Source organism: Scyliorhinus torazame, chromosome 5 (genome assembly GCF_047496885.1).
Source record: "Scyliorhinus torazame isolate Kashiwa2021f chromosome 5, sScyTor2.1, whole genome shotgun sequence".
NCBI lineage: Eukaryota > Metazoa > Chordata > Chondrichthyes > Carcharhiniformes > Scyliorhinidae > Scyliorhinus > Scyliorhinus torazame.
This window is the reverse complement of record NC_092711.1, coordinates 43288904-43310819: the sequence shown is the minus strand read 5'-3', so window position 1 is coordinate 43310819 and position 21916 is coordinate 43288904.

Below are 21916 nucleotides of genomic sequence, written 5' to 3'. Positions count from 1 at the left end.
CTCCCCTACACCCGCTCGGTCTCTACTCTCTGCTTCCCTTTCGCTCATACAATCTGCCTCCCTCCCCTACACCCGCTCGGTCTCTACTCTCTGCTTACCTTTCTCTCAGTCAATCTGCTTCCCTCACACACACCCGCTCGGTCTCCACTCTCTGATTCACTTTCTCTCAGAAAATCTGCCTCTCTCACCCACATCCGCTCGCTCTCCACTCTCTGCTTCCCAATCTCTCACCCAATCTGCCTCCCTCACCAACACCCGCTCGGTCTCCACTCTCTGCTTCCCTTTCTCTCAGACAATCTCCCTCCCTCACCCACACCCACTCGGTCTCCACGCTCTGCTTCCCTTTCTATCAGACAATCTGGCTCCCTCACCCACACCCGCTCGCTCTCCACTCTCTGCTTCCCTTTCTATCAGATAATCTGCCTCGTCAGCCACACCCGCTCGCTCTCCACTCTCTGCTTCCCTTTCTCTCACCCAATCTGCCTCCCTCACCCACACCCGCTCGCTCTCCACTCTCTGCATCCCTTTCTCTCAGACAATCTGGCTCGTCACCCACACCCGCTCGGTCTCCACTCTCTGCTTCCCTTTCTCTCAGTCAAACTGCCTCCCTCACGCACACCCGCTCGCTCTCCACTCTCTGCTTCCCTTTCGCTCTGACAATCTGCCACCCTCACCCACTCCCGCTCGCTCTCCACACTCTGCTTCCCTTTCTCTCAGACAATCTGCCTCCCTCACCCACCCCTCTCGCTCTCCACTCTCTGCTTCCCTTCCTCAGACAATCTGCCTCCTTCACCCACACCCGCTCTCTCTCCACTCTCTGCATCCCTTTCTCTCAGACAATCTGCCTCCCTCACCCACACCCGCTCGGTGTCCACTCTCTGCTTCCCTTTCTCTCACCCAATCTGCCTCCCTCACCCACACCCGCTCGCTCTCCTCTCTCTGCTTCCCTTTCTCTCAGACAATCTGCCCCCCTCACCCACACCAGCTCGCTCTCCACTCTCTACTTCCCTTTCTCTCAGCAACCTGCCTCCCCCACCCACACCCGCTCGGTCTCCATTCTCTGCTTCCCTTTCTCTCAGACTTACTGCTTCCCTCACCCACACCCGCTCGTTCTCCACTCTCTGCTTCCCTTTCTCAGACATTCTGCCTCCCTCACACACACACCCTCGCTCTCCACTCTCTGCTTCCCTTTCTCTCAGACAATCTGGGTCCCTCACACACACCCGCTCGCTCTCCACTCTCTGCTTCCCTTTCTCACACCCAATCTGCCTCCCTCACCCACACCCGTTCGGTCTCCACTCTCTGCTTCCCTTTCTCTCAGACAATCTGCCTCCCTCATTCACACCCGCTCACTCTCCACTCTCTGCTTCCCATTCTCTCAGACAATCTGCCTCACTCACCCACACCCGATCGCTCTCCACTCTCTGCTTCCCTTTCTCAGACATTCTGCCTCCCTCACACACAACCCCTCGCTCTCCACTCTCTGCTTCCCTTTCTCTTAGACAGTCTGACTCTCTCACCCACATCCGCTCTCTCTCCACTCTCTGCTTCCCTATCTCTCACCCAATCTGCCTCCCTCACCCACACACCCTCGCTCTCCACTCTCTGCTTCCCTTTCTATCAGATAATCTGCCTCGTCAGCCACACCCGCTCGCTCTCCACTCTCTGCTTCCCTTTCTCTCACCCAATCTGCCTCCCTCACCCACACCCGCTCGCTCTCCACTCTCTGCATCCCTTTCTCTCAGACAATCTGGCTCGTCACCCACACCCGCTCGGTCTCCACTCTCTGCTTCCCTTTCTCTCAGTCAAACTGCCTCCCTCACGCACACCCGCTCGCTCTCCACTCTCTGCTTCCCTTTCGCTCTGACAATCTGCCACCCTCACCCACACCCGCTCGGTCTCCACTCTCTGCTTCCCTTTCTCTCAGACAATCTGATTCCCTCACCCAAACCCGCTCGCTCACCACTCTCTGCTTCCCTTTCTCTCAGACAATCTGCCTCCCTCACCCACACCCGCTCGGTCACCGCTCTCTGCTTCCCTTTCTCTCAGACAATCTGCCTCCCTCACCTACACCCGCTCGCTCTCAACTCTCTGCTTCCCTTTCTCTCATCAATCTGCTTCCCTCACCCACACCCGCTCGCTCTCCACTCTCTGCTTTCCTTTCTCTCAGACAATCTGCATCCCTCACCCACACCCGCTCGGTCTCCACTCTCTGCTTCCCTTTCCTCAGACAGTCTGCCTCCCTCGCCCACACCCGCTCGGTCTCCACTCTCTGCTTCCCTTTCTCTCATCAATCTGCTTCCCTCACCCACACCCGCTCGCTCTCCACTCTCTGCTTTCCTTTCTCTCAGACAATCTGCCACCCTCACCCACACCCGCTCGGTCTCCACTCTCTGCTTCCCTTTCTCTCAGACAATCTGATTCCCTCACCCACACCCGCTCGCTCACCACTCTCTGCTTCCCTTTCTCTCAGACAATCTGCCTCCCTCACCCACACCCGCTCGGTCACCGCTCTCTGCTTCCCTTTCTCTCAGACAATCTGCCTCCCTCACCTACACCCGCTCGCTCTCAACTCTCTGCTTCCCTTTCTCTCATCAATCTGCTTCCCTCACCCACACCCGCTCGCTCTCCACTCTCTGCTTTCCTTTCTCTCAGACAATCTACCTCCCTCACCCACACCAGCTCGGTCACCGCTCTCTGCTTCACTTTCTCTCAGACAATCTACCTCCCTCACCCACACCCGCTCGGTCACCGCTCTCTGCTTCCCTTTCTCTCAGACAATCTGCCTCCCTCACCTACACCCGCTCGCTCTCAACTCTCTGCTTCCCTTTCTCTCATCAATCTGCTTCCCTCACCCACACCCGCTCGCTCTCCACTCTCTGCTTTCCTTTCTCTCAGACAATCTACCTCCCTCGCCCACACCAGCTCGGTCACCGCTCTCTGCTTCACTTTCTCTCAGACAATCTGCCTCCCTCACCAACACCCGCTCGGTCACCGCTCTATGCTTCCCTTTCTCTCAGACAATCTGCCTCCCTCACCCACACCCGCTCGGTCGCCACTCTCTGCTTCCCTTTCTCTCAGACAATCTGCCTCCCTCACCAACACCCGCTCGGTCGCCGCTCTCTGCTTCCCTTTCTTTCAGACAATCTGCCTCCCTCACCCACACCCGCTCGGTCGCCACTCTCTGCTTCCCTTTCTCTCACCCAATCTGCCTCCCTCACCCACACCCGCTCTCTTTCCACTCTCTGCTTCCCTATCTCTCACCCAATCTGCCTCCCTCACCCACACCCCCTCGCTCTCCACTCTCTGCTTCCCTTTCTCTCAGACAATCTGCCTCCCTCACCCACACCCGCTCTCTTTCCACTCTCTGCTTCCCTATCTCTCACCCAATCTGCCTCCCTCACCCACACCCCCTCGCTCTCCACTCTCTGCTTCCCTTACTTTCACACAATCTGCCTCCCTCCCCTACACCCGCTCGGTCTCTACTCTCTGCTCCCTTTCGCTCAGGCAATCTGCCTCCCTCACCCACAACGGCTCACACTCCACTCTCTGCTTCCCTTTCTCTCAGACAATCTGCTTCCCTCACCCACACCCGCTCGGTCTCCACTCTCTGCTTCCCTTTCTCTCAGACATTCTCCCTCCCTCGCCCACACCAGCTCCGTCTCCACTCTGTGCTTACCTTTCTCTCACCCAATCTGCCTTCCTCACCCACACCCGCTCGGTCTACACTCTCTGCTTCCTTTTCTCTCACCCAATCTGCCTCCCTCACCCACACCCGCTCGGACTCCAACCTCTGCTTCCCTTTCTCTCAGACAATCTGCCTCTCTCACCCACATCCGCTCGCTCTCCACTCTCTGCGTCCCTTTCTCTCAGACAATCTGCCTCCCTCACCCACACCCGCTCGGTCTCCACTCTCTGCTTCCCTTTCTCTCAGACAATCTGCCTCCCTCACCCACAACCGCTCGCTCTCCACTCTCTGCTTCCCTTTCTCTCAGACAATTTGCGCCCTGACCCACAACCGCTCGCTCTCCACTCTCTGCTTCCCTTTCTCTCACACAATCTGCCTCCCTCACCCACACTCGCTCGCTCTCCACTCTCTGCTTCCTTTTCTCTCAGACAATCTGCCTCCCTCACATACACACGCTCGGTCTCCACTCTCTGCTTCCCTTTCTCTCACCCAACCTGCCTCCCTCACCCACACCCGCTCGGTCTTTACTCTCTGCTTCCTTTTCTCTCAGACAATCTGCCTCCCTCACCCACACCCACTCGGTCCCCACGCTCTGCTTCCCTTTCTATCAGACAATCTGGCTCCCTCACCCACACCCGCTCGCTCTCCACTCTCTGCTTCCCTTTCTCTCAGACAATCTGCCTCGTCACCCACACCCGCTCGGTCTCCACTCTCTGCTTCCCTTTCTCTCACCCAACCTGCCTCCCTCACCCACACCCGCTCACTCTCCACTCTCTGCTTCCCTTTCTCTCAGACAATCTGCCTCCCTCACCCACACCCGCTCGCTCTCCACTCTCTGCTTCCCTTTCTCTCACCCAATCTGCCTCCCTCACCCACACCCGCTCACTCTCCACTCTCTGATTCCCTTTGTCTCAAACAATCTGCCTCCCTCACCCACACCCGCTCGCTCTCCACTCTCTGCTTCCCTTTCGCTCAGACAATCTGCCACCCTCACCCACACCCGCTCGCTCTCCACACTCTGCTTCCCTTTCTCTCAGACAATATGCCTCCCTCACCCACACCCTCTCGCTCTCCACTCTCTGCTTCCCTTTCTCAGACAATCTGCCTCCTTCACCCACACCCGCTCGGTCTCCACTCTCTGCGTACCTTTCTATCAGACAATCTGCCTCCTTCACCCACACCCGCTCGGTCTCCACTCTCGGCATCCCTTTCTCTCAGACAATCTGCCTCCCTCACCCACACCCGCTCGGTCACCGCTCTCTGCTTCCCTTTCTCTCAGACAATCTGCCACCCTCACCCGCACCCGATCTCTCTCCACTGTCTGCATCCCTTTCTCTCAGACAATCTGCCTCCCTCACCCACACCCGTTCGGTCACCGCTCTCTGCTTCCCTTTCTCTCAGACAATCTGCCTCCCTCACCCACACCCGCTCGCTCTCCACTCTCTGCTTCCCTTTCTCTCAGACAATCTGCCTCCCTCACCCTCACCCGCTCGGTCTCCACTCTCTGCTTCCCTTTCTCTCAGACAATCTGCTTCCCTCACCCACACCCGCTCGATCTCCACTCTCTGCTTCCCTTTCTCTCAGACAATCTGCTTACCTCACCCATACCCGCTCGCTCTCCACTCTCTGCTTCCCTTTCCCTCAGACAATCTGGCTCCCTCACCCACACCCGCTCGCTCTCCACTCTCTGCTTCCCTTTCTCTCAGACAATCTGCATCCCTCACCCACACCCGCAGGGTCTCCACTCTCTGCTTTCCTTTCTCTCAGACAATCTGCCTCCCTCACCCACACCCGCTCGGTCACCGCTCTCTGCTTCCCTTTCTCTCAGACAATCTGCCTCCCTCACCCACACCCGCTCGGTCACCGCTCTCTGCTTCCCTTTCTTTCAGACAATCTGCCTCCCTCACCCAAACCCGCTCGGTCTCCACTCTCTGCTTCCCTTTCTCTCAGACAATCTACCTCCCTCACCCACACCCGCTCGGTCGCCACTCTCTGCTTCCCTTTCTCTCAGACAATCTGCCTCCCTCACCCACACCCGCTCTCTTTCCACTCTCTGCTTCCCTATCTCTCACCCAATCTGCCTCCCTCACCCACACCCCCTCGCTCTCCACTCTCTGCTTCCCTTACTTTCACACAATCTGCCTCCCTCCCCTACACCCGCTCGGTCTCTACTCTCTGCTCCCTTTCGCTCAGGCAATCTGCCTCTCTCACCCACACCTGCTCACTCTCCACTCTCTGCTTCCCTTTCTCTCAGACAATCTGCTTCCCTCACCCACACCAGCTCCGTCTCCACTCTGTGCTTACCTTTCTCTCACCCAATCTGCCTTCCTCACCCACACCCGCTCGGTCTCCACTCTCTGCTTCCTTTTCTCTCACCCAATCTGCCTCCCTCACCCACACCCGCTCGGACTCCAACCTCTGCTTCCCTTTCTCTCAGACAATCTGCCTCTCTCACCCACATCCGCTCGCTCTCCACTCTCTGCTTCCCAATCTCTCACCCAATCTGCCTCCCTCACCCACACCCGCTCGCTCTCCACTCTCTGCTTCCCTTTCTCTCAGACAATCTGCCTCCCTCACCCACAACCGCTCGCTCTCCACTCTCTGCTTCCCAATCTCTCACCCAATCTGCCTCCCTCACCCACACTAGCTCGCTCTCCACGCTCTGCTTCCCTTTCTCTCAGACAATCTGCCTCCCTCACCCACACCCGCTCGCTCTCAACTCTCTGCTTCCCTTTCTCTCACCCAATCTGCCTCCCTCACCCACACCCGCTCGGTCACCGCTCTCTCCTTCCTTTTCTCTCAGACAATCTGCCTCCCTCACATACACCCGCTCGGTCTCCACGCTCTGCTTCCCTTTCTCTCAGACAATCTGCCTCCCTCACCCACACCCGCTCGCTCTCAACTCTCTGCTTCCCTTTCTCTCACCCAACCTGCCTCCCTCACCCACACCCGCTCGGTCTTTACTCTCTGCTTCCTTTTCTCTCAGACAATCTGCCACCCTCAGCCACACCCGCTCGCTCTCCACTCTCTGCTTCCCTTTCTCAGACAATCTGCCTCCTTCACCCACACCCGCTCTCTCTCCACTCTCTGCATCCCTTTCTCTCAGACAATCTGCCTCCCTCACGCACACCCGCTCGGTCACCGCTCTCTGCTTCCCTTTCTCTCAGACAATCTGCCACCCTCGCCCACACCCGCTCGCTCTCCACTCTCTGCGTACCTTTCTATCAGACAATCTGCCACCCTCACCCACACCCGCTCGCTCTCCACCCTCTGCTTCCCTTTCTCTCAGACAATCTGCCTCCCTCACCCGCACACGATCCGTCTCCACTCTCTGCTTCCCTTTCTCTCAGACAATCTGCCTCACTCACCCACACCCGCTCGTTCTCCACTCTCTGCTTCCCTTTGTCTCATACAATCTGCCTCCCTCACCCACACCAGCTCGCTCTCCACTCTCTGCTTCCCTTTCTCTCAGTCAAACTGCCTCCCTCACGCACACCCGCTCGCTCTCCACTCTCTGCTTCCCTTTCGCTCTGACAATCTGCCACCCTCAGCCACACCCGCTCGCTCTCCACACTCTGCTTCCCTTTCTTTCAGACAATCTGCCTCCCTCACCCACACCCGCTCGGTCACCGCTCTCTGCTTCCCTTTCTCTCAGACAATCTGCCTCCCTCACCTACACCCGCTCGCTGTCAACTCTCTGCTTCCCTTTCTCTCACCCAATCTGCTTCCCTCACCCACACCCGCTCGCTCTCCACTCTGCTTTCCTTTCTCTCATACAATCTGCATCTCTCACCCACACCCGCTCGGTCTCCACTCTCTGCATCCCTTTCTCTCAGACAATCTGCCTCCCTCACCCACACCCGCTCGGTCACCGCTCTCTGCTTCCCTTTCTCTCAGACAATCTGCCTCCCTCACCCACACCCGCTCGGTCACCGCTCTCTGCTTCCCTTTCTCTCAGACAATCTGCCTCCCTCACCAACATCCGCTCGCTCTCAACTCTCTGCTTCCCTTTCTCTCAGACAATCTGCCTCCCTCACCCACACCCGCTCGGTCTCCACTCTCTACTTCCCTTTCTCTCAGACAATCTGCCTCCCTCACCTACACCCGCTCGCTTTCCACTCTCTGCTTCCCTTTCTCTCAGACAATCTGCCTCCCTCACCCACACCCGCTCGGTCGCCGCTCTCTGCTTCCCTTTCTTTCAGACAATCTGCCTCCCTCACCCACACCATCTCGGTCGCCACTCTCTGCTTTCCTTTCTCTCAGACAATCTGCCTCCCTCACCCACATCCCCTCGCTCTCCACTCTCTGCTTCTCTTACTTTCACACAATCTGCCTCCCTCCCCTACACCCGCTCGGTCTATACTCTCTGCTCCCTTTCGCTCAGGCAATCTGCCTCCCTCACCCACACCGGCTCGCTCTCCACTCTCTGCTTCCCTTTCTCTCAGACAATCTGCTTCCCTCACCCACACCCGCTCGGTCTCCACTCTCTGCTTCCCTTTCTCTCAGACATTCTCCCTCCCTCGCCCACACCAGCTCCGTCTCCACTCTGTGCTTACCTTTCTCTCACCCAATCTGCCTTCCTCACCCACACCCGCTCGGTCTCCACTCTCTGCTTCCATTTCTCTCACCCAATCTGCCTCCCTCACCCACACCCGCTCGCTCTCCAATCTCTGCTTCCCTTTCTCTCAGACAATCTGCCTCTCTCACCCACATCCGTTCGCTCTCCACTCTCTGCTTCCCAATCTCTCACCCAATCTGCCTCCCTCACCCACATTCGCTCGCTCTCCACGCTCTGCTTCCCTTTCTCTCAGACAATCTGCCTCCCTCACCCACCCGCTCGCTCTCCACTCTCTGCTTCCCTTTCTCTCACCCAATCTGCCTCCCTCACCCACACCCACTCGGTCCCCACGCTCTGCTTCCCTTTCTATCAGACAATCTGGCTCCCTCACCCACACCCGCTCGCTCTCCACTCTCTGCTTCCCTTTCTATCAGATAATCTGCCTCGTCACCGACACCCGCTCGGTCTCCACGCTCTGCTTCCCTTTCTCTCAGACAATCTGCCTCCCTCACCCACACCCGCTCGCTCTCAACTCTCTGCTTCCCTTTCTCTCACCCAACCTGCCTCCCTCACCCACACCCGCTCGGTCTTTACTCTCTGCTTCCTTTTCTCTCAGACAATCTGCCACCCTCAGCCACACCCGCTCGCTCTCCACTCTCTGCTTCCCTTTCTCAGACAATCTGCCTCCTTCACCCACACCCGCTCTCTCTCCACTCTCTGCATCCCTTTCTCTCAGACAATCTGCCTCCCTCACGCACACCCGCTCGGTCACCGCTCTCTGCTTCCCTTTCTCTCAGACAATCTGCCACCCTCACCCACACCCGCTCGCTCTCCACTCTCTGCGTACCTTTCTATCAGACAATCTGCCACCCTCACCCACACCCGCTCGCTCTCCACCCTCTGCTTCCCTTTCTCTCAGACAATCTGCCTCCCTCACCCGCACACGATCCGTCTCCACTCTCTGCTTCCCTTTCTCTCAGACAATCTGCCTCACTCACCCACACCCGCTCGTTTTCCACTCTCTGCTTCCCTTTGTCTCATACAATCTGCCTCCCTCACCCACACCAGCTCGCTCTCCACTCTCTGCTTCCCTTTCTCTCAGTCAAACTGCCTCCCTCACGCACACCCGCTCGCTCTCCACTCTCTGCTTCCCTTTCGCTCTGACAATCTGCCACCCTCAGCCACACCCGCTCGCTCTCCACACTCTGCTTCCCTTTCTTTCAGACAATCTGCCTCCCTCACCCACACCCGCTCGGTCACCGCTCTCTGCTTCCCTTTCTCTCAGACAATCTGCCTCCCTCACCTACACCCGCTCGCTGTCAACTCTCTGCTTCCCTTTCTCTCACCCAATCTGCTTCCCTCACCCACACCCGCTCGCTCTCCACTCTGCTTTCCTTTCTCTCATACAATCTGCATCTCTCACCCACACCCGCTCGGTCTCCACTCTCTGCATCCCTTTCTCTCAGACAATCTGCCTCCCTCACCCACACCCGCTCGGTCACCGCTCTCTGCTTCCCTTTCTCTCAGACAATCTGCCTCCCTCACCCACACCCGCTCGGTCACCGCTCTCTGCTTCCCTTTCTCTCAGACAATCTGCCTCCCTCACCAACATCCGCTCGCTCTCAACTCTCTGCTTCCCTTTCTCTCAGACAATCTGCCTCCCTCACCCACACCCGCTCGGTCTCCACTCTCTACTTCCCTTTCTCTCAGACAATCTGCCTCCCTCACCTACACCCGCTCGCTTTCCACTCTCTGCTTCCCTTTCTCTCAGACAATCTGCCTCCCTCACCCACACCCGCTCGGTCGCCGCTCTCTGCTTCCCTTTCTTTCAGACAATCTGCCTCCCTCACCCACACCATCTCGGTCGCCACTCTCTGCTTTCCTTTCTCTCAGACAATCTGCCTCCCTCACCCACATCCCCTCGCTCTCCACTCTCTGCTTCTCTTACTTTCACACAATCTGCCTCCCTCCCCTACACCCGCTCGGTCTATACTCTCTGCTCCCTTTCGCTCAGGCAATCTGCCTCCCTCACCCACACCGGCTCGCTCTCCACTCTCTGCTTCCCTTTCTCTCAGACAATCTGCTTCCCTCACCCACACCCGCTCGGTCTCCACTCTCTGCTTCCCTTTCTCTCAGACATTCTCCCTCCCTCGCCCACACCAGCTCCGTCTCCACTCTGTGCTTACCTTTCTCTCACCCAATCTGCCTTCCTCACCCACACCCGCTCGGTCTCCACTCTCTGCTTCCATTTCTCTCACCCAATCTGCCTCCCTCACCCACACCCGCTCGCTCTCCAATCTCTGCTTCCCTTTCTCTCAGACAATCTGCCTCTCTCACCCACATCCGTTCGCTCTCCACTCTCTGCTTCCCAATCTCTCACCCAATCTGCCTCCCTCACCCACACTCGCTCGCTCTCCACGCTCTGCTTCCCTTTCTCTCAGACAATCTGCCTCCCTCACCCACCCGCTCGCTCTCCACTCTCTGCTTCCCTTTCTCTCACCCAATCTGCCTCCCTCACCCACACCCACTCGGTCCCCACGCTCTGCTTCCCTTTCTATCAGACAATCTGGCTCCCTCACCCACACCCGCTCGCTCTCCACTCTCTGCTTCCCTTTCTATCAGATAATCTGCCTCGTCACCGACACCCGCTCGCTCTCCACTCTCTGCTTCCCTTTCTCTCACCCAATCTGCCTCCCTCACCCACGCCCGCTCGCTCTCCACTCTCTGCTTCCCTTTCTCTCAGACAATCTGCCTCGTCACCCACACCCGCTCGGTCTCCACTCTCGGCTTCCTTTTCTCTCACCCAACTTGCCTCCCTCACCCACACCCGCTCACTCTCCACTCTCTGCTTCCCTTTGTCTCATACAATCTGCCTCCCTCACCCACACCCGCTCGCTCTCCTCTCTCTGCTTCCCTTTCTCTCAGACAATCTGCCTCCCTCACCCACACCCGCTCGCTCTCCTCTCTCTGCTTCCCTTTCTCTCACCCAATCTGCCTCCCTCACCCACACCCGCTCACTCTCCACTCTCTGATTCCCTTTGTCTCATACAATCTGCCTCCCTCAACCACACCCGCTCGCTCTCCACTCTCTGCTTCCCTTTCGCTCAGACAATCTGCAAGCCTCACCCACACCCGCTCGCTCTCCACTCTCTGCTTCCCTTTCTCAGACAATCTGCCTCCTTCACCCACACCCGCTCTCTCTCCACTCTCTGCATCCCTTTCTCTCAGACAATCTGCCTCCCTCACCCACACCCGCTCGGTCACCGCTCTCTGCTTCCCTTTCTCTCAGACAATCTGCCACCCTCACCCACACCCGCTCGCTCTCCACTCTCTGCGTACCTTTCTATCAGACAATCTGCGACCCTCACCCACACCCGCTCTCTCTCCACTCTCTGCATCCCTTTCTCTCAGACAATCTGCCTCCCTCACCCACACCCGCTCGGTCACCGCTCTCTGCTTCCCTTTCTCTCAGACAATCTGCCACCCTCACCCACACCCGCTCGCTCTCCACCCTCTGCTTCCCTTTCTCTCAGACAATCTGCCTCCCTCACCCGCACACGATCCGTCTCCACTCTCTGCTTCCCTTTCTCTTTGACAATCTGCCTCACTCACCCACACCAGCTCGCTCTCCACTCTCTGCTTCCCTTTCTCTCAGTCAAACTGCCTCCCTCACGCACACCCGCTCGCTCTCCACTCTCTGCTTCCCTTTCGCTCTGACAATCTGCCACCCTCAGCCACACCCGCTCGGTCACCGCTCTCTGCTTCCCTTTCTCTCAGACAATCTGCCTCCCTCACCCACACCCTCTCGCTCTCCACTCTCTGCTTCCCTTTCTCTCAGGCAATCTGCCTCCCTCACCCACACCCGCTCGGTCACCGCTCTCTGCTTCCCTTTCTCTCAAACAATCTGCCTCCCTCACCTACACCCGCTCGCTGTCAACTCTCTGCTTCCCTTTCTCTCACCCAATCTGCTTCCCTCACCCACACCCGCTCGCTCTCCACTCTCTGCTTTCCTTTCTCTCATACAATCTGCATCTCTCACCCACACCCGCTCGGTCTCCACTCTCTGCTTCCCTTTCTATCAGACAATCTGCCTCCCTCACCCACACCCGCTCGGTCACCGCTCTCTGCTTCCCTTTCTCTCAGACAATCTGCCTCCCTCACCCACACCCGCTCGGTAACCGCTCTCTGCTTCCCTTTCTCTCAGACAATCTGCCTCCCTCACCAACACCCGCTCGCTCTCAACTCTCTGCTTCCCTTTCTCTCAGACAATCTGCCTCCCTCACCCACACCCGCTCGGTCGCCGCTCTCTGCTTCCCTTTCTTTCAGACAATCTGCCTCCCTCACCCACACCCGCTCGGTCGCCACTCTCTGCTTTCCTTTCTCTCAGACAATCTGCCTCCCTCACCCACACCCCCTCGCTCTCCACTCTCTGCTTCTCTTACTTTCACACAATCTGCCTCCCTCCCCTACACCCGCTCGGTCTCTACTCTCTGCTCCCTTTCGCTCAGGCAATCTGCCTCCCTCACCCACACCGGCTCGCTCTCCACTCTCTGCTTCCCTTTCTCTCAGACAATCTGCTTCCCTCACCCACACCCGCTCGGTCTCCACTCTCTGCTTCCCTTTCTCTCAGACATTCTCCCTCCCTCGCCCACACCAGCTCCGTCTCCACTCTGTGCTTACCTTTCTCTCACCCAATCTGCCTTCCTCACCCACACCCGCTCGGTCTCCACTCTCTGCATCCATTTCTCTCACCCAATCTGCCTCCCTCACCCACACCCGCTCGGACTCCAATCTCTGCTTCCCTTTCTCTCAGACAATCTGCCTCTCTCATCCACATCCGTTCGCTCTCCACTCTCTGCTTCCCAATCTCTCACCCAATCTGCCTCCCTCACCCACACCCGCTCGCTCTCCACGCTCTGCTTCCCTTTCTCTCAGACAATCTGCCTCCCTCACCCACCCGCTCGCTCTCCACTCTCTGCTTCCCTTTCTCTCACCCAATCTGCCTCCCTCACCCACACCCACTCGGTCCCCACGCTCTGCTTCCCTTTCTATCAGACAATCTGCCTCGTCACCCACACCCGCTCGGTCTCCACTCTCGGCTTCCCTTTCTATCAGATAATCTGCCTCGTCACCCACACCCGCTCGCTCTCCACTCTCTGCTTCCCTTTCTCTCACCCAATCTGCCTCCCTCACCCACGCCCGCTCGCTCTCCACTCTCTGCTTCCCTTTCTCTCAGACAATCTGCCTCGTCACCCACACCCGCTCGGTCTCCACTCTCGGCTTCCTTTTCTCTCACCCAACCTGCCTCCCTCACCCACACCCGCTCACTCTCCACTCTCTGCTTCCCTTTGTCTCATACAATCTGCCTCCCTCACCCACACCCGCTCGCTCTCCTCTCTCTGCTTCCCTTTCTCTCAGACAATCTGCCTCCCTCACCCACACCCGCTCGCTCTCCTCTCTCTGCTTCCCTTTCTCTCACCCAATCTGCCTCCCTCACCCACACCCGCTCGCTCTCCACTCTCTGCTTCCCTTTCGCTCAGACAATCTGCCTCCCTCACCCACACCCGCTCGCTCTCCACACTCTGCTTCCCTTTCTCTCAGACAATCTGCCTCCCTCACCCACACCCTCTCGCTCTCCACTCTCTGCTTCCCTTTCTCAGACAATCTGCCTCCTTCACCCACACCCGCTCGGTCTCCACTCTCTGCGTACCTTTCTCTCAGATAATCTGCCACCCTCACCCACACCCGCTCTCTCTCCACTCTCTGCATCCCTTTCTCTCAGACAATCTGCCTCCCTCACCCACACCCGCTCGGTCACCGCTCTCTGCTTCCCTTTCTCTCAGACAATCTGCCACCCTCACCCACACACGATCCGTCTCCACTCTCTGCTTCCCTTTCTCTCAGACAATCTGCCTCACTCACCCACACCCACTCGTTCTCCATTCTCTGCTTCCCTTTCTCTCAGACAATCTGCTTCCCTCATCCACACCCGCTCAATCTCCACTCTCTGCTTCCCTTTCTCTCAGACAATCTGCCTCCTTCACCCACACCCGCTCTCTCTCCACTCTCTGCTTCCCTTTCTCTCAGACAATCTGCTTCCCTCACCCACACCCGCTCGGTCTCCACTCTCTGCTTACCTTTCTCTCAGACAATCTGCTTCCCTCACCCACACCGCTCGCTCTCCACTCTCTGCTTACCTTTCTCTCAGACAATCTGCATCCCTCACCCACACCCGCTCGCTCACCACTCTCTGCTTCCCTTTCTCTCAGACAATCTGCCTCCCTCACCCACACCCGCTCGGTCACCGCTCTCTACTTCCCTTTCTCTCACCCAATCTGCCTCCCCCACCCACACCCGCTCGGTCTCCACTCTCTGCTTCCCTTTCTCTCACCCAATCTGCCTCCCTCACTCACACCCGCTCGGTCTCCACTCTCTGCTTCCCTTTCCCTCAGACAATCTGCCTCCCTCACCCACACCCGCTCGCTCTCCACTCTCTGCTTCCCTGTCTCTCAGACTATCTGCCTCCCTCACCCACATCCGCTCCGTCTCCGCTCTCTGCTTCCCTTTCTCTCACCCAATCTGCCTCCCTCACTCACACCCGCTCCGTGTCCGCTCTCTGCTTCCCTTCTCTCAGACAATCTGCCTCCCCCGACCAGACCCGCTCGCCCTCCACTCTCTGCTTCCCTTTCTATCACCCAATCTGCCTCCCTCACTCACACCCGCCCGCTCCCCACTCTCTGCTTCCCTTTCTCTCAGACAATCTGCCTCCCCCACCCACACCCGCTCGGTCTCCACTCTCTGCTTCCCTTTCTCTCACCCAATCTGCCTCCCCCACCCACACCCGCTCGGTCTTCACTCTCTGCTTCCCTTTCTCTCAGACAAACTGCTTCCCTCACCCACAACCGCTCGCTCTCCACTCTCTGCTTCCCTTTCTCAGACATTCTGCCTCCCTCACACACCCCCCCTCGCTCTCCACTCTCTGCTTCCCTTTCTCTCAGACAATCTGCCTCCCTCACTCACACCCGCTCGCTCTCCACTCTCTGCTTCCCCTTCTCTCAGACAATCTGCCTCCCTCACCCACACCCGCTCGCTCCCCACTCTCTGCTTCGCTTTCTCTCACCCAATCTGCCTCCCTCACCCACACCCGCTCGCTCCCCACTCTCTGCTTCCCTTTCTCTCAAACAATCTGCCTCCCTCACCCACACCTGCTCGGACTCCACTCTCTGCTTCCCTTTCTCTCAAACAATCTGCCTCCCTCACCCACACGCGCTCGCTCTCCACTCTCTGCTTCCCTTTCTCTCAGACAATCTGCCTCCCTCACCTGCTCACCCGCTCGCTCTCCACTCACTGCTTCTCTTACTCTCACCCAATCTGCCTCTCTCACCCACACCCGCTCGCTCTCCACTCTCTGCTTCCCTTTCTCTCAGACAATTTGCCTCCCTCACCCACACCCGCTCGCTCTCCACTCTCTGCTTCCCTTTCTCTCAAACAATCTGCCTCCCTCACCCACACCCGCTCGCTCTCCACTCTCTGCTTCCCTTTCTCTCAAACAATCTGCCTCCCTCACCCACACCCGCTCGGACTCCACTCTCTGCTTCCCTTTCTCTCAGGCAATCTGCCTCCCTCACCCACTCCCGCTCGGTCTCCACTCTCTGCTTCCCTTTCTCTCAAACAATCTGCCTCCCTCACCCACACACGCTCGCTCTCCACTCTCTGCTTCCCTTTCTCTCAAACAATCTGCCTCCCTCACCCACACGCGCTCGCTCTCCACTCTCTGCTTCCCTTTCTCTCAGACAATCTGCCTCCCTCACCCGCTCACCCGCTCGCTCTCCACTCACTGCTTCTCTTACTCTCACCCAATCTGCCTCTCTCACCCACACCCGCTCGCTCTCCACTCTCTGCTTCCCTTTCTCTCAGACAATCTGCCTCCCTCACCCACACCCGCTCGCTCTCCACTCTCTGCTTCCCTTTCTCTCAAACAATCTGCCTCCCTCACCCACACCCGCTCGCTCTCCACTCTCTGCTTCCCTTTCTCTCAAACAATCTGCCTCCCTCACCCACACCCGCTCGGACTCCACTCTCTGCTTCCCTTTCTCTCAGGCAATCTGCCTCCCTCACCCACTCCCGCTCGGTCTCCACTCTCTGCTTCCCTTTCTCTCAAACAATCTGCCTCCCTCACCCACACACGCTCGCTCTCCACTCTCTGCTTCCCTTTCTCTCAGACAATCTGCCTCCCTTACCCACACCCGCTCTATCTCCACTATCTGCATCCCTTTCTCTCAGACAATCTGCCTCCCTCACCCACACCCGCTCGCTCTCCACTCTCTGCTTCCCTTTCTCTCAGGCAATCTGCCTCTCTCACCCACACCCGCTCGCTCTCCACTCTCTGCTTCCCTTTCTCTCAGGAAATCTGCCTCCCTCACCCACACCCGCTCGGTCTCCACTCTCTGCTTCCCTTTCTCTCAGACAATCTGCCTCCATCGCCCACATCCGCTCCGTCACCACTCTCTACGTCGCTTTCTCTCAAACAATCTGCCTCCCTCAACCACACCCGCTCGCTCTCCACTCTCTGCTTCCCTTTCTCTCAAACAATCTGCCTCCCTCACCCACACCCGCTCGCTCTCCACTCTCTGCTTCCCTTTCTCTCAGACAATCTGCCTCCCCCACCCACACCCGCTCGCTCTCCACTCTCTGCTTCCCTTTTTCTCAGGCAATCTGTGTCCCTCACACACACCCGCTCGCTCTCCACTCTCTGCTTCCCTTTCTCTCACCCAACCTGCCTCCCTCACCCACACCCGCCCGCTCCCCGCTCTCTGCTTCCCTTTCTCAGACATTCTGCCTCCCTCACACACACACCCTCGCTCTCCACTCTCTGCTTCCCTTTCTCTGACATTCTGCCTCCCTCACTCACACCCGCCCGCTCTCCACTCTCTGCTTCCCTTTCTCTCAGACAATCTGGGTCCCTCACACACACCCGCTCGCTCTCCACTCGCTGCTTCCTTTTCTCATACCCAATCTGCCTCCCTCACCCACACCCGTTCGGTCTCCACTCTCTGCTTCCCTTTCTCTCAGACAATCTGCCTCCCTCATTCACACCCGCTCACTCTCCACTCTCTGCTTCCCTTTCTCTCAGACAATCTGCCTCACTCACACACAACCGCTCGCTCTCCACTCTCTGCTTCCCTTTCTCAGACATTCTGCCTCCCTCACACACAACCCCTCGCTCTCCACTCTCTGCTTCCCTTTCTCTCAGACAATCTGACTCTCTCACCCACACCCGCTCTCTCTCCGCTCTCTACTTCCCTATCTCTCACCCAATCTGCCTCCCTCACCCACACCACCTCGCTCTCCACTCTCTGCTTCCCTTTCTCTCAAACAATCTGCCTCCCTCACCCACACCCGCTCGGACTCCACTCTCTGCTTCCCTTTCTCTCACACAATCTACCTGCCTCACCCACACCCGCTCGGTCTCCACTCTCTGCTTCGTTTTCCCTCAGACAATCTGCCTCCCACACCCGCTCACCCGCTCGCTCTCCACTCACTGCTTCTCTTTCTCTCACCCAATCTGCCTCTCTCACCCACACCCGCTCGCTCTCCACTTTCTGCTTCCCTTTCTCTCAGACAATCTGCCTCCCTCACCCACACCCGCTCGGTCTCCATTCTCTGCTTCCCTTTCTCTCAGACAATCTGCATCCCTCACCCACAGCCGCTCGGTCTCCACTCTCTGCTTCCCTTTCTCTCAGACAATCTGCCTCCCTCACCCACACCCGCTCGCTCTCCACTCTCTGCTTCCCTTTCTCTCAGACAATCTGCCTCCCTCACCCACACCCGCTCGCTCTCCACTCTCTTCTTGCCTTTCTCTCAGACAATCTGCCTCCCTCACCCACACCCGCTCGCTCTCCACTCTCTGCTTCCCTTTCTCTCAGACAATCTGCCTCCCTCACCCACACCCGCTCTATCTCCACTCTCTGCATCCCTTTCTCTCAGACAATCTGCCTCCCTCACCCACACCCGCTCGGACTGCACTCTCTGCTTCCCTTTCTCTCAGGCAATCTGCCTCCCTCACCCACTCCCGCTCGGTCTCCACTCTCTGCTTCCCTTTCTCTCAGACAACCTGCCTCCCTCACCCACACCCGCTCGCTCTCCACTCTCTGCTTCCCTTTCTCTCAGACAATCTGCCTCCCTCACCCACACCCGCTCGCTCTCCACTCTCTGCTTCCCTTTCTCTCAGGCAATCTGCCTCCCTCACTCACACCCCATCGCTCTCCACTCTCTGCTTCCCTTTCTCTCAGGAAATCTGCCTCCCTCACACACAACCGCTCGGTCTCCACTCTCTGCTTCCCTTTCTCTCAGACAATATGCCTCCATTGCCCACATCCGCTCCGTCACCACTCTCTACGTCCCTTTCTCTCAAACAATCTGCCTCCCTCATCCACACCCGCTCGCTCTCCACTTTCTGCTTCCCTTTCTCAGACAATCTGCCTCCCTCACTCACACCCGCTCGCTCTCCACTCTCTGCTTCCCTTTCTCTCAGTCAATCTGCCTCCCCCACCCACACCCGCTCGCTCTCCACTCTCTGCTTCCCTTTTTCTCAGTCAATCTGTGTCCCTCACACACACCCCTCGCTCTCCACTCTCTGCTTCCCTTTCTCTCAGACAATCTGCCTCCCTTACCCACACCCGCTCTATCTCCACTCTCTGCATCCCTTTCTCTCAGACAATCTGCCTCCCTCACCCACACCCGCTCGGACTCCACTCTCTGCTTCCCTTTCTCTCAGGCAATCTGCCTACCTCACCCACTCCCGCTCGGTCTCCACTCTCTGCTTCTCTTTCTCTCAGACAACCTGCCTCCCTCACCCACACCCGCTCGCTCTCCACTCTCTGCTTTCCTTTCTCTCAGACAATCTGCCTCCCTCACCCACACCCGCTCTATCTCCACTCTCTGCATCCCTTTCTCTCAGACAATCTGCCTCCCTCACCCACACCCCTCGCTCTCCACTCTCTGCTTCCCTTTCTCTCAGGCAATCTGCCTCCCACACCCACACACGCTCGCTCTCCACTCTCTGCTTCCCTTTCTCTCACCAAACCTGCCTCCCTCACCCACAACCGCCCGCTCCCCACTCTCTACGTCCCTTTCTCTCAAACAATCTGCCTCCCACACCCACACACGCTCGCTCTCCACTCTCTGCTTCCCTTTCTCTCAGACAATCTGCCTCCCTCACCCACATTCGCTCCGTCACCACTCTCTACGTCCCTTTCTCTCAAACAATCTGCCTCCCTCATCCACACCCGCTCGCTCTCCACTCTCTGCTTCCCTTTCTCTCAGACAATCTGCCTCCCTCACGCACACCCGCTCGCTCTCCACTCTCTGCTTCCCTTTCTCTCAGACAATCTGCCTCCCCCACCCACACCCGCTCGTTCTCCACTCTCTGCTTCCCTTTCTCAGACATTCTGCCTCCCTCACCCACAACCGCCCGCTCCCCACTCTCTGCTTCCCTTTCTCTCAGACAATCTGCCTCCCTCACCCACACCCGTTCGGTCTCCACTATCTGCTTCCCTTTCTCTCAGACAATCTGCCTCCCTCACTCACACCCGCTCGCTCTCCACTCTCTGCTTCCCTTTCTCAGACATTCTGCCTCCCTCACACACAACCCCTCGCTCTCCACTCTCTGCTTCCCTTTCTCTCAGACAATCTGACTCTCTCACCCACACCCGCTCTCTCTCCACTCTCTGCTTCCCTATCTCTCACCCAATCTGCCTCCCTCACCCACACCCCCTCGCTCTCCACTCTCTGCTTCCCTTACTTTCACACAATCTGCCTCCCTCCCCTACACCCGCTCGGTCTCGACTCTCTGCTTCCCATTCTCTCAGACAATCTGCCTCCCTCACCCACACCCCCTCGCTCTCCACTCTCTGCTTCCCTTACTTTCACACAATCTGCCTCCCTCCCCTACACCCGCTCACTCTCCACTCTCTGCTTCCCTTTCTCTCACCCAATCTGCTTTCCTCACCCACACCCGCTCGGACTCCAATCTCTGATTCCCTTTCTCTCAGACAATCTGCCTCTCTCACCCACATCCGCTCGCTCTCCACTCTCTGCTTCCCAATCTCTCACCCAATCTGCCTGGCTCACCAACACCCGCTCGGTCTCCACTCTCTGCTTCCCTTTCTCTCAGACAATCTGCCTCCCTCACCCACACCCACTCGGTCTCCACGCTCTGCTTCCCTTTCTATCAGACAATCTGGCTCCCTCACCCACACCCGCTCGCTCTCCACTCTCTGCTTCCCTTTCTATCAGATAATCTGCCTCGTCACCCACACCCGCTCGCTCTCCACTCTCTGCTTCACTTTCTCTCACCCAATCTGCCTCCCTCACCCACACCCGCTCGCTCTCCACTCTCTGCATCCCTTTCTCTCAGACAATCTGCCTCGTCACCCACACCCGCTCGGTCTCCACTCTCTGCTTCCCTTTCTCTCACCCAATCTGCCTCCCTCACCCACACCCGCTCACTCTCCACTCTCTGCTTCCCTTTGTCTCATACAATCTGCCTCCCTCACCCATACCCGCTCGCTCTCCTCTCTCTGCTTCCCTTTCTCTCAGACAATCTGCACCCCTCACCCACACCAGCTCGCTCTCCACTCTCTGCTTCCCTTTCTCTCAGTCAAACTGCCTCCCTCACGCACACCCGCTCGCTTTCCACTCTCTGCTTCCCTTTCGCTCTGACAATCTTCCACCCTCACCCACACCCGCTCGCTCTCCACACTCTGCTTCCCTTTCTCTCAGACAATCTGCCTCCCTCACCCATACCCTCTCGCTCTCCACTCTCTGCTTCCCTTTCTCAGACAATCTGCCTCCTTCACCCACACCCGCTCTCTCTCCACTCTCTGCATCCCTTTCTCTCAGACAATCTGCCTCCCCCACCCACACACGCTCGCTCTCCACCCTCTGCTTCCCTTTCTCTCAGACAATCTGCCTCCCTCACCCACACCCGCTCGGTCTCCACTCTCTGCTTCCCTTTCTCTCAGACAATCTGCCTCCCTCACCCACACCCGCTCGGTCACCGCTCTCTGCTTCCCTTTCTCTCAGACAATCTGCCACCCTCACCCACACCCGCTCGCTCTCCACCCTCTGCTTCCCTTTCTCTCAGACAATCTGCCTCCCTCACCCACACCCGCTCGGTCTCCACTCTCTGCTTCCCTTTCTCTCAGACAATCTGCCTCCCTCACCCACACCCGCTCGGTCTCCACTCTCTGCTTCGTTTTCCCTCAGACAATCTGCCTCCCTCACCCGCTCACCCGCTCGCTCTCCACTCACTGCTTCTCTTTTTCTCACCCAATCTGCCTCTCTCACCCACACCCGCTCGCTCTCCACTCTCTGCTTCCCTTTCTCTCAGACAACCTGCCTGCCTCACCCACACCCGCTCGCTCTCCACTCTCTTCTTCCCTTTCTCTCAGACAATCTGCTTCCCTTACCCACACCCGCTCTATCTCCACTATCTGCATCCCTTTCTCTCAGACAATCTGCCTCCCTCACCCACACCCGCTCGCTCTCCACTCTCTGCTTCCCTTTTTCTCAGGCAATCTGCCTCCCTCACCCACACCCGCTCGCTCTCCACTCTCTGCTTCCCTTTCTCTCAGACAATCTGCCTCCATCGCCCACATCCGCTCCGT